Consider the following 11,957-nt stretch of genomic DNA (forward strand, 5'->3'; position numbering starts at 1 on the left):
TTTTTTCCTTTCTGTTTTGGCAGATACTATGAACACAACATTCAATGCACAGACACTATGGAGCCCTTACTAAGCATAAAGTACCGTGAAAGGCCAGGGCTAAGACAGAACTGAGACAGGGCCAGGGATATGACAGAACTGGGGCAGGGTCATGGCCAGAGAAAAACCAGGGGCAGGGTCACAGACAGGGACACAACAGGACCAAGTCCAGGGCCAGAAACAGGGCAGAACCAGGGCAAGGGCAGGGACATGGCAGGGCAAGGGCCGTGGCAAGATCAGGGCCAGGAGAAGGCCAGGGCAGGGCTTGGGTAGCACAGGGCCAAGGCAGGGCAGGGTCAGTGTAGAGGAAGGAACGGGCCAGGGTATGGAAGGGCAGGGACAGGGAGGTCCAAGGCCAGAGAAGGACCATGGAAAAAACATGGCCAGGGAGGATCCAGGGCAAGGGCAAGTCCACGGCAGAACCAGAGCCAGGGCAGGCCAAAAGCAGGGCCAGGGCAGGGCAAGGCCAGGGTAGGGCAGGGCCAGTGTAGGGTGAGGGTAGGGCCAGGGCAAGTTCAGGGCCAGGACAGGACTAAGATAGCACAGGGCCAAGGCAGGGCCAGGGCAGGGCCTGGGGATTGTCAGGTCCAGGGCCAGGGTTAAGGCTGGGCCAGGGACAGGGCCAGAGCAAGGGCAGGGCCAGGGAGAAGGCAGAACCAGAGAGGATCCAGAGCAAGGTCAGGGACAAGGCAGAACCAGGACCAGGACAAGGCAAAGCCAAGGCCAGGGCAGGGCAAGGCCAGGGCAGGGCAAGACCCAGGGAAGGGCAAGGCCAGGGTAGAAAAGACCAGGGTAAGGCCAGGCCAGGGTAGGAGAAGGCCATGGTAGGGCCAAGGCCAAGGCAGGGCAGGGCTAGGGTAGCACAAGGCATGGCCAAAAACAGGGCAAGGTCATAGCAGTGGCAGGACTAGCAACAGGGCCAGGACAAGCGCTGGACCAGGGCATGGTGGGGACAATACAGGGCCAGGACAGAGGATGGCAAGGCAGGTCCAGGGCCATTTCATGGACTCCGTAGGCCTGGGGTCAGGCCAGGGCAGGGGAAGGGCAAGGCCAGGGAGTAGGCAGGGCTGGGGCCAAGGCAGTGCCAGGGTAGGGTAGGAACAGTGATGGGCCAATGCAGGGTAAGGGCAAGGCCAGGGCATGGAAGAGCAGGGAACAACCAAGGAAGGGCCAGGAGAGGGCCAGGGCAAAGTCAGGGCCAGAAAAAGTGTACGGCTGGGGCCAGGGATATGGTAAGACCAGGGCGGGGCCCAGGCTGGGACACGCAGGGCAGAGCAGGGAATGACCAAGGAAGGCCCAGGAGAGGGCCAGGGCAAGGTCAGGGCCAGAAAAAGGCTACGGCTGGGGCCAGGAATATGGTAAGACCAGGGCTGGGCCCAGGCTGGGACACGCAGGGCAGAGCATGGCCTGTGCAATGCAGGGCCAGAGCCAGGCCATAGAGAGAGTAGGGCAAATGCCAAGGCAAGGCTAGGGTAGTGCCAGGGCTGAGGCAAGGTCAGGGAATGTCCAGGGCTGAGTCAAGGCTACAACCAATACAGGGCAAAGGCCGGGGCAGATCTAGGGCACAAGCAGGGCAGGCTAGGGCACGGCAATGGCAAGACCAGGCCATGGCAGGGCCAGCCCAGGATAGAACAGGGCACAGGCAGGGCAGGGCCAGGGCCATGGCTGGGGCAGGCTAGGACCAGGACCAGGGTGCAGGCCAGGGCAAGTGTATGGCCAGGGCAGAGGTAGGGCCAGAGCCAGGGGCTGGGCAGGGCCAAGGCAGGTCCATTGCAGGGCCAGGGTTCAGACCAGGGCCAGAGCAGGGCTCAGACAGGGCCAGGGCCAGGGCCAGGCCCAGGAAAGGGCAATGTCAGGACAAGGGCCAATGCAAGATCAGCAATGGGGCTAGGGCCAGGACAGGGACAGAGACAGGGTCAGGGCTAGGGCCACAATAGCATGCCAGGGTAGAGCCAGGCCAAATTAGGGCCAGGACAGGGTCAGGATCAGGGCTGGGCCAGGGTATGGCCTTAAGTAGTGAAGGGCCAGGGCCAGGGTCCATGCCAGTGCCAGCACCTGTCCAGGGCAGAGGCAGGGCCATGGCCAGGTCTAGGACAAGGCTGGGGCAGGGCCAAGGTCTGGGTCAGGGTCAGCAGAAGACCAGGACAGAGCCAGGGGAGGGACAGGGCCATGGCAGGATCAGGGTCAGGAACAGGAGTCAATGCTGGGCCAAGGACACAGATAGGACCAGGTCTGTGCTAGGGCCAGTGTGAGGGCCAAGGCAGGGTCAGGACAGGGCCAAAGGGAGGGCAGGGCCAGGATAGGGTGGAGCAGGTCTGGGGGTAGCACAGGGTTAAGTCAGGGCATGACCAACCAGGGCAGGTCTATTGCTGGGGCCGGGGCAGGGCCAAGGCAGTGGCAGCTCCAGGGCAGGGCCAGGGTTAGGGCCACGGACATGTCCAAGGCCAGTGCCAGGGCAAGGGCAAGGGCAGGGGCAGGGCCAGGGTCATTTAAGAACCAGGGACAAGGCGAGGCCCAGAGCAGGGCCAGGACAGGTATCTGGCAGGGCTACGGTCTGGGACAGGGCCATGGCAGGGCCAGGGTCAGGGCCACAACCAGGTCTGTGCTATGGCCAGGTCCAACACAGTGCCCAGGTGAGGCTAGGGTGAAGGCCAAGATAGGGCCAGGGCAGGGTCAAAGCCAGGCTAGGGCCAAGGCAGGGCCGTGGCAGGCAAGGCATGGCCAGGAAAACCTAGGGCCAAGACAGGGCAGGGCCAGGCCAGTGCCAAGACCTGGGCAGGGTCAGGGAACAGCCAGGGAAGTGCCAGGGCCAGGGCCATGGCCATGACCTGGGCAGGACCAGTTCGGGGCAGGGGCAAAACAAGGGCAAGGACAGTGCAGGTTCTTGGCATAGCCAGGGACCAGGAGAGTGTCAGGGCAGGGCCAAGGCAGTGTCTGGGCCGTGGTAAGACCAGCAACAGGGCTGGGGCTAGGCCAGTGACAGGACCAGAGTCAGGGCAAGGGCCAGGGCCAGGGGAGAACCAGGGCAAGGTCTCAAGCAGGGAATGGCCAGGGACAGGACAGGTCCAGGGCAGGGCCATGACAGGGCCATCGGCTGCATTAGGGCAAGGGCAGGGCCAGAGCAAGGTAAGGGTCAGGGCCAAGGCCAGGGTAGGGACAGGGCAAGAAATATGGCAGGACCAGGGGCAATGCCAAGGCCAGAGCTGGGCCAGGGCTGAGCCAGGGCTGAGTCAGGGTAGGGCAGGGCAGGGCATGGTATGGCCAGTGCAGGACAGGACAAGAGCTGGTCCACAGAGAGAGCAGCACTGATGCCAAGAAAGAGCAAGGCTAGTGCCAAGGCTGAGGCAGTGTCAGAGCATGTCCAGGGCAGGGCCGGGGCCAGGGCCAGAACCGAGCCAGGGCACAGCCAAGGCAGGGTAGGGCAGGGAAATGGCACGGCCAGGTCAGTACTGGGACAGGGCAGAGAAGGGCAAGGTGATGGTAGGGGCAGGGGAGGGACAGGCCAAGGCATGCCATGAACCTGTGCTGGCCTGGCCTTGTCTCTGGCCCTGGCTCTGGCCCTGCCCCTTGTCCTGACCCTGGTCCTGTCATGGCACTGGCCCTGCCAATGGTCATGGTCCTGCTCCTGTTCTGGCCTTGACCTGGCCTTGGACACGTCCTGGCCCTGCTTTGGCCCATCCCTGCCCAGGCCCCACCATGGGCTGGCGTGTTCTGCCCTCTCCTGGCATTGACCTTGCCCTGTCATGGCCCAGTGGTGCCATTGCCCTGCCTTACCCTGCACATGGCCAGTGCCAGGGCAAGACCAGGGCAGGGATAGGGTAGCACAGGGCCAAGACAGGGTCAGAATGGGACCAGAGCAGGACAGGGCCGAGACAGTCCAGGTAACAGTAGGGCAGGTACAGGGCAAGGCAGGGCAGTACAGGGCCAGATCCACAGCAGGGGCAGGGGAAAGCCAGTCCCATTGCCAATGCACCGGCCCTCCCTACAAGGTTCCTACCACGTGGCCACTGCTGCAGCCCATCCATCACTGTAAACCTGACCCCCAACCCTGGCTGCAGCCACCTGCCCTCCTAGCATGGCCACTCTCCTACTGCTCCGGTGCACTGCGGTCTCTGTCGCTGCCACCCACCTGCAATGAGGCGAGCCATGGTGTTGCAGGCTATAGGTGTCTCCTCCTCCTCCTGGCATGGAGCAGCTGGGCGGGCAAAGCCAGAAAAGCCTAGAGGAAGATGTGAGGGGTGGAGGGGTTAGAGCCTCAACATGTCATGCCGGCCACTGGGTGGCAGGGGCCAGTTTCAGCAAAGGCACTCACACCCACCCTCCAAAGTCCAGCCTCTCCTTTTGGCCCAACCTAGCTAGGAACTGGGGTCTGGGGTGGGTGTGGAGACACCACAGCACCCTGCTCCCCACTCCACAGGAACCATTGGGCCCACCGGGCTGCACTCCTCGGGGAGCAGGAGAAGCAGACAAATTCAGACCCAGCCAGCCCTCCACACCCAGGTGCCAATTCCTGTTCCAGACGTCTCCACGCACAGGGCCCTGTCCCCCGTGGTGTCCCCAGGGGTGCCTCACAGCCTCTGAGGCACAGACTCAGAGTGCACAGGCCCAGGAACCACGGTGGGTGTGGGGGCTCTGCCATGCTCAGGATTCCCACGCAAACGCTGTGCACCTGCCGCACTCCAGTATGACCAAGAGTAGATCGGCCTCTGGAGTGTGGAGTCAGGGAGAGGAGAACCACTCCTTCCTTGGATGCCAACTCTGCTGACTGCCACCAGCAGTGCAGTCACTGATAGCAATGAACTCGCCCCCTATCCACAGCTACTCCTGCCCTAAATAGTGCCCCCCACCTCCATCCCCGAATGCTGCCAGTAGCATATACCCGATAGTGCCCTAACCTGTCCTCCTCCATGGGCATTGCAGCCCCAGAAAGCGCCCATAATCCACCCTCCCTGCCGTGGGCAGTGCAGCCCTGTACAGTGCTACCAACCAGTACCCCTAATGCAGACAATGACACCCTGGATAGCGCCCCCAACCCACCCCACACTGCGAAAGGTGCAGCCCTGGATAGCCCCTGTCCTACCACTCTGGTCGTGCTGCAGTCTCTGTCACCGCCACCACCAACCACAGTGAGGCAAGCCAGTGGGACATAGGCTCTAGCACCCAGCAGCCAGGCAGGGAGCAGCTCTCGCTGATGGCCCGCTCCTACCACTCCCACCACGCTGCTGTCTCCGTGGCCGTCTTCTTTGACTACAAAGGAATGAAACTAGGTATCAATAAGAAGAGTAACTTTGGAAAGAATACAATCACAGGGAAGTTAAACACTACTCTCCTGAATAAATGACTGGTGGGTCAATGAAGATACTAAGATGGAAATTCAAAGATTTCATGAAACAAAGGGTAATGAAAACACAATATACCAAAATTGTTACACAGAAAGCAGGACAAAGGCAGAGATTTAAAGCTATAAGAGTCTACCATCCAAACAAAAGAAAAACTTCAAATAAACAATACATCTTAAAGAACTAGTATAGTAAGAACAAACTAAACCAAAAATAAGAAAATAAATAAGATCGTAGCAGAAATAAAATTGAAATAAAATCACACAAGATTAAACGAAAAGTTGGTTTTCTGGAAAGCTAAACAAAATTGACAAACTTTTAACAAGGCTAACTAAAAAAAAATGAGACAAGACTCAAATAAATAAAATCAACAGATAAAAAAAGGAGACATTACAACTGATATTTCAGAAATTCAAAGGATCATAACTGGCTATTACATGCCAATAAATTGGAAAGCCTAGTAGAAATTGGCAAATTCCTAGATGCATACAACCTACTTACGTTGAACAATGAAAACATCCAAGACCAGAACAGACTGGTAATAAGTAATGAGATTGAAGCCATCAGAAAAAGTCTCCTGGTAAAGAAAAGCCCAGCAACTGATGTCTTCACTGCTGATGGCTTCACACCAAACAATTTAAAGACCTAGTACCAACCCTACTCAAACTATTTGGAAAAACAGGAGGGAATACTTCCAAACTTATTCTATGAGACCATTATTACTGTGATACCAAAATCAGACAAAGGCATCAAAGAAGGAAACTACAGGCTAGTATCTCTAATACTGATGCAAAAATCCTCAACAAAATACCAGTGAATCAAATTCAGTAATACATAAAAAAGATAATTCATCATGATCAAGTGGGATGTATGGCTGGGATGCAGGGGTCACTCAGCATACAATGTGATACATCACATCAACCAAATAAACGACAAAAGCAGTATGATCATGTCAACTGAAACTGAAAAAGCATTTGATGAAATTCAATATCCCTTCATGCTATAAATCCTCAAAAAAATGGGTACAGAAGAAACACACTGCAATATAATAAAAACTACAAGAAAGACACCCACAGCTAGAATCAGATGGAATGGGGAAAAAATGGAAAGCTTTTCCTCTAAGATCTTGAACATGATAAGGATACCCACTGTCACCACTGTTGTTTAACATAGTACTGGAAATCCCAGCTAAAGCAATCAGTGCAGAACCTGATATGGCCCCCAACCCACCCTGCCCCCTGCCACCAGCAGTGTAGACCCCCCGCAACAGCACACGCAAGACACCCAAACCGCCCTGCCTCCCCGCACCATGGGCATTGCAGCACCTCAAGGGCCCTGAACCCAAAACTGCCACCCCCCATGCAGCCACGCAGTGCAGCCCCGGATAGCACACTTAGCCCACCTCACTATTGCCAGCAATACAGTCTGGGATAGTGTCCCCAACCGGCTCCCCGCCGAGGGCATTTCCATCAAGATGGAAATGTAAAAAATTTCTTTGAACTGGATGACACAACCTATCAAGACCTCTGGGATACAGCAAAGAAAGTGCTAAGAGGAAAGTGTGTAGCCCTAAATACCTATGTCAAAAAGTCTGAAAGAGCACAAACAGACAATCTAAGTTTGACAATAAGGCCATAGTTACCAAAACAGCCTGGTACTGGTTTAAAAATAGGCACATAGACCAATGGAACAGAAGAGAGAACCCAGAAATTAACCCAAATACTCACAGCCAACTGATCTTTGATAAAGTAAACAAAAACATAAAGTGGGGAAAGGACACCCTTTTCAACCATGATGTTGGGATAATTGGCGAGCCACATGAAGGGGAATAAAACTTAGCCCACCTCACCTTATAGAAAAATCTACTCAAGATGGATTAAGAACTTAAATCTAATTCCTGAACTATAAAAATTCTAGAATATAACACTGGATAAACACTTCTGGACATTGACATAGGCAAGCATTTCATGACCAAGAACCCAAATGCAAATGCAATGAGAACAAAGATAAAAAGCTGGGACTTAATTAAACTAAAGAGCTTTTGCACGGGAAAGGGAAGAGTCAGCAGAGTAAATAGACAACCCACAGAGTGGGACCCCTGACCCTGACTCTGACCCCGTCCCCTAACCCTTAACCCTAACCCCTAACCCCAACCCTCACCCTAACGCAACCCTAACCTCTAATCCCTAACCCCTAACCTCTCTTAACCCCTAACTCTAAACGTTGACTCCTAACCCCTATATCCAACCCCAAACACTAAACTTAACACCTAACCTCTAACCCTAACGACAACCTTAACCCTAGGTTCGCTACTACGTTTGCATTGACTATGTCAACCTTGATTATTATGATCGCTGTCTTAGGACTGCACGGCAGCGAGGGGATTGCGAATCTTATATTAGTATTTTTGTATTGAGGCAGTGTATAGCATTACAGGTGCTTCTTCCATGAGCAATAGGGGTGTCATATTTTGAGTGTCACGTGTGCATTACGAATGCTGCATTTGTCTTCCGAGGCTGCGGTGTGGATCTCGCATTGCGGCCGCCTCACAATGGCTGGGGAGAACCTCGGTGGGCAGGATTCAGAGGGGCTTTTGGTTTCCCGTTTTCCACACTGAACCCTTCTATAACTGGTCTCTGACCTTGATTAGTCAGGGCTGCAAACAGGAAGGATTTTACTCACTGTCGATGCGGCCCGGAGTTGTCCCAAAGCGAGGCAGTGTCCACAAGGTCTGTGCTGAGGAGAACGCTGCTCTGCCTTCGCGGTGTCTCCCGGGTCCGTGCTGAGTAGAACGCAGCTCCGCCCTCGCGGTGCCGCCGGCCCGCCTGGGTCTGTGCTGAGCAGAACACTGGTCTGCCTTCGCTGTTCCTCCAAAGTCTGTGCAGAGGAGAACTCAGCTCTGCCCTCGCGATGCTCTGGGGGTCTGCGCTGAGGAGAACACAGCTCCGACCTCACAAAGGCACAGCGCCCGCGCAGGCGAACGGGGTGGCGGGTGGGGGGGGGGGCGCGCGCACAGCGCCGGCGCAGGCGCGGGGGGAGGGGGGAGCGCGCGCACGGCGCCGGCGCAGGCGCAGAGGGGGCGCACAGCGTGCATCGCGAGGGCGGAGCTTAATTCTCCTCTGCGCACACTTTGGAGGTACAGCAAGGGCGGACCAGGGCTCTCCTCAGCACAGACGCGGGCGGGCCGGTGGCACCGCGAGGGCGGAGCTGCGTTCTGCTCAGCACAGACCTGGGAGACACCAGGAAGGCAGAGCAGCGTTCTCCTCAGCACAGACCTTGGGGACACTGCCTCGCTTTGGGGCAACTCGGGGCCGCATCGGCAGTGAGTAAAATCCTTCCTGTTTGCAGCCCTGAATAATCAGGGTCAGAGACCAGTTAGAAGGGTCAAGGTGGAAAACGGGAAAGCAGAAGCCCCTCTGAATCCTGCCCACCGAGGTTCTCCCCAGCCATTGTGAGGCGGCCGCAATGCGAGATCCACACCGCAGCCTCGGAAGACAAATGCAGCATTCGTAATGCAGATGTGACACCCAAGGTATGACACCCCCATTGCTCATGGAAGAAGCACCTGTAATGCTAATGCACTGCCTCAATGCAAAAATACTAATATAAGATTCGCAATCCCCTCGCTGCCATGCAGTCCTAAGACAGCGATCATAATAATCAAGGTTGACATAGTCAATACAAACGTAGTAGCGAACCCAGGGTTAAGGTTCTTATTAGGGTTAGGGGTTAGGTGTTAAGTTTAGTGTTTGGGGTTGGAGATAGGGGTTGGGGTCAGAGTTAGGGGTTAGGAGTCAACGTTTAGAGTTAGGGGTTAAAAGAGATTAGGAGTTAGGGGTTAGGGTTGCGTTAGGGTGAGGGTGAGGGTTGGGGTTAGGGGTTAGGGTTAGGGGTTAGGGTTAAGGGTTAGGGGTTAGGGTTGGGGTTAGGTGTCAGGGGTCAGGGTGAGAGTCAGGGTCAGGGGTCCCACTCTGTGGGTTGTCTATTTACTCTGCTGACTCTTCCCTTTGCCGTGCAAAAGCTCTTTAGTTTAATTAAGTCCCAGCTATTTATGTTTGTTTTTATTGCATTTGCATTTGGATTCTTGGTCATGAAATCCTTGCCTATGCCAATGTCTAGAAGGGCTTATCCAGTGTTATCTTCTAGAATTTTTATAGTTCAGGAATTAGATTTAAGTTCTTAATCCATCTTGAGTAGATTTTTCTATAAGGTGAGAGGTGAGAATCCAGTTTTATTCCCCTACATGTGGCTCGCCAATTATCCCAACATCACGTGTTGAAAAGGGTGTCCTTTCCCCACTTTATGTTTTTGTTTACTTTGTCGAAGATCAGTTGGCTGTGAGTATTTGGGTTAATTTCTGGGGTGTTTACTTTGTCGAAGATCAGTTGGCTGTGAGTATTTGGGTTAATTTCTGGGTTCTCTCTTCTGCTCCATTGGTCTATGTGCCTATTTTTAAACCAGTACCAGGCTGTTTTGGTAACTGTGGCCTTATTGTCAAACTTAGATTGTGCTCTTTCAGACTTTTTGACATATGTGTTTAGGGCTACACACTTTCCTCTTAGCACTGCCTTTGCTGTATCCCAGAGGTCTTGATAGGTTGTGTCATCCAGTTCAAAGAAATTTTTTACATTTCCATCTTGATGGAAGTGCCCTCGGCAGGGAGCTGGTTGAGGGCACTATCCCAGACTGTACTGCTGGCAACAGTGAGGTGGGCTAAATGTGCTATCCGGGGCTGCACTGCATGGCTGTGGTGGGGGTGGGTGGCGATTTTGGGTTGAGGGCGCTATGGGGTGCTGCAATGCCCATGGTGCGTGGAGGCAGGGCGGTTTGTGTGTCTTCGGTGCGCTATTGTGGGGGTCTACACTGCTGGTGGCAGGGGGCAGGGTGGGTTGGGGGCCATATCAGGTTCTGCACTGATTGCTTTAGCTGGGATTTCCAGTACTATGTTTAACAACAGTGGTGACAGTGGGCATCCTTATCATGTTCGAGATCTTAGAGGAAAAGCTTTCCATTTTTCCCATTCCATCTGATTCTAGCTGTGGGTGTCTTTCCTCTAGTTTTTATTATGTTGCGGTGTGTTTCTTCTGTACCCATTTTTTTGAGGATTTATAGCATGAAGGGATGTTGAATTTCATCAAATGCTTTTTCAGTTTCAGTTGACATGATCGTACTGCTTTTGTCGTTTATTTGGTTGATGTGATGTATCACATTGTATGCTGAGTGACCCCTGCATTCCAGGGATACATCCCACTTGATCATGATGAATTATCTTTTTAATGTATTACTGAATTTGAATCACTGGTATTTTGTTGAGGAATTTTGGATCAATATTCGAGATACTAGCCTGTAGTTTCCTTCTTTGATGCCTTTGTCTGATTTTGGTATCACAGTAATAATGGTCTCATAGAATAAGTTTGGAAGTATTCTCTACTGTTTTTCCAGATAGTTTGAGTAGGGTTGGTACTAGGTCTTTAAATTGTTTGGTGTGAAGCCATCAGCAGTGAAGACATCAGTTGCTGGGCTTTTCTTTACCGGGAGACTTTTTCTGATGGCTTCAATCTCATTACTTATTACCAATCTGTTCTGGTCTTGGATGTCTTCATTGTTCAACGTAAGTAGGTTGTATGCATCTAGGAATTTGCCAATTTCTACTAGGCTTTCCAATTTATTGGCATGTAATAGCCAGTTATTATCCTTTGAATTTCTGAAGTATCAGTTGTAATGTCTCCTTTTTTTATCTGTTGATTTTATTTATTTGAGTCTTGTCTCTTTTTTTCTTAGTTAGCCGGGTTAAAAGTTTGTAATTTTGTTTAGCTTTCCAGAAAACCAACTTTTCGTTTAATCTTGTTTGTTTTTTATTTCAATTTTACTTCTGCTATGATCTTACTTATTTTGTTATTTTTGGTTTAGTTTGTTATTACTTTACTAGTTCTTTGAGATGTATTGTTTATTTGAAGTTTTTTTTTGTTTGGATGGTAGGCTCTTATAACTATAAATCTCGGACTTTGTACTGCTTTCTGTGTAACAATATTGGTATACTGTGTTTTCATTACCCTTTGTTTCATGAAATTTTTGAGTTTCTGTCTTAATATCTTCATTGACCCGCTAGTCATTTATTCAGGAGGGTAGTGTTTAAATTCCCTGTGATTGTATTCTTTCCAAAGTTACTCTTCTTATTGATGCCTATTTTCATTCCTTTGTAGACAAAGAAGATGGCCACGGAGACAGCAGCGTGGTAGGAGTGGTAGGAGCCGGCCATCCGCGAGAGCTGCTCTGTGCCAGGCTGCTGGATGCTAGAGCCTGTGGCCCACTGGCTTGCCTCACTGTGGTTGGTGGTGGCGGTGACAGAGACTGCAGCACGACCAGAGTGGTAGGACAGGGGCTATCCAGGGCTGCACCTTTCGCAGTGTGGGGTGGGTTGGGGGCGCTATCCAGGGTGTCATTGCCTGCATTAGGGGTACTGGTTGGTAGCACTGTACAGGGCTGCACTGCCCATGGCAGGGAGGGTGGGTTATGGGCGCTTTCTGGGGCTGCAATGCCCATGGAGGAGGACAGGTTACGACACTATCGGGTATATGC

General features: G+C 52.8%; 1 pseudogene; it reads right to left on the reverse strand.

Annotated features, from left to right (window-relative positions):
- Positions 1 to 718: 718 nt before the first annotated feature.
- Positions 719 to 4,064, reverse strand: LOC101177077 (annotated as a pseudogene).
- Positions 4,065 to 11,957: the final 7,893 nt, after the last annotated feature.

The sequence above is a fragment of the Nomascus leucogenys genome, unplaced genomic scaffold (genome assembly GCF_006542625.1).
Source record: "Nomascus leucogenys isolate Asia unplaced genomic scaffold, Asia_NLE_v1 001051F_74436_qpd_obj, whole genome shotgun sequence".
Classification (NCBI taxonomy): Eukaryota; Metazoa; Chordata; class Mammalia; order Primates; family Hylobatidae; genus Nomascus; species Nomascus leucogenys.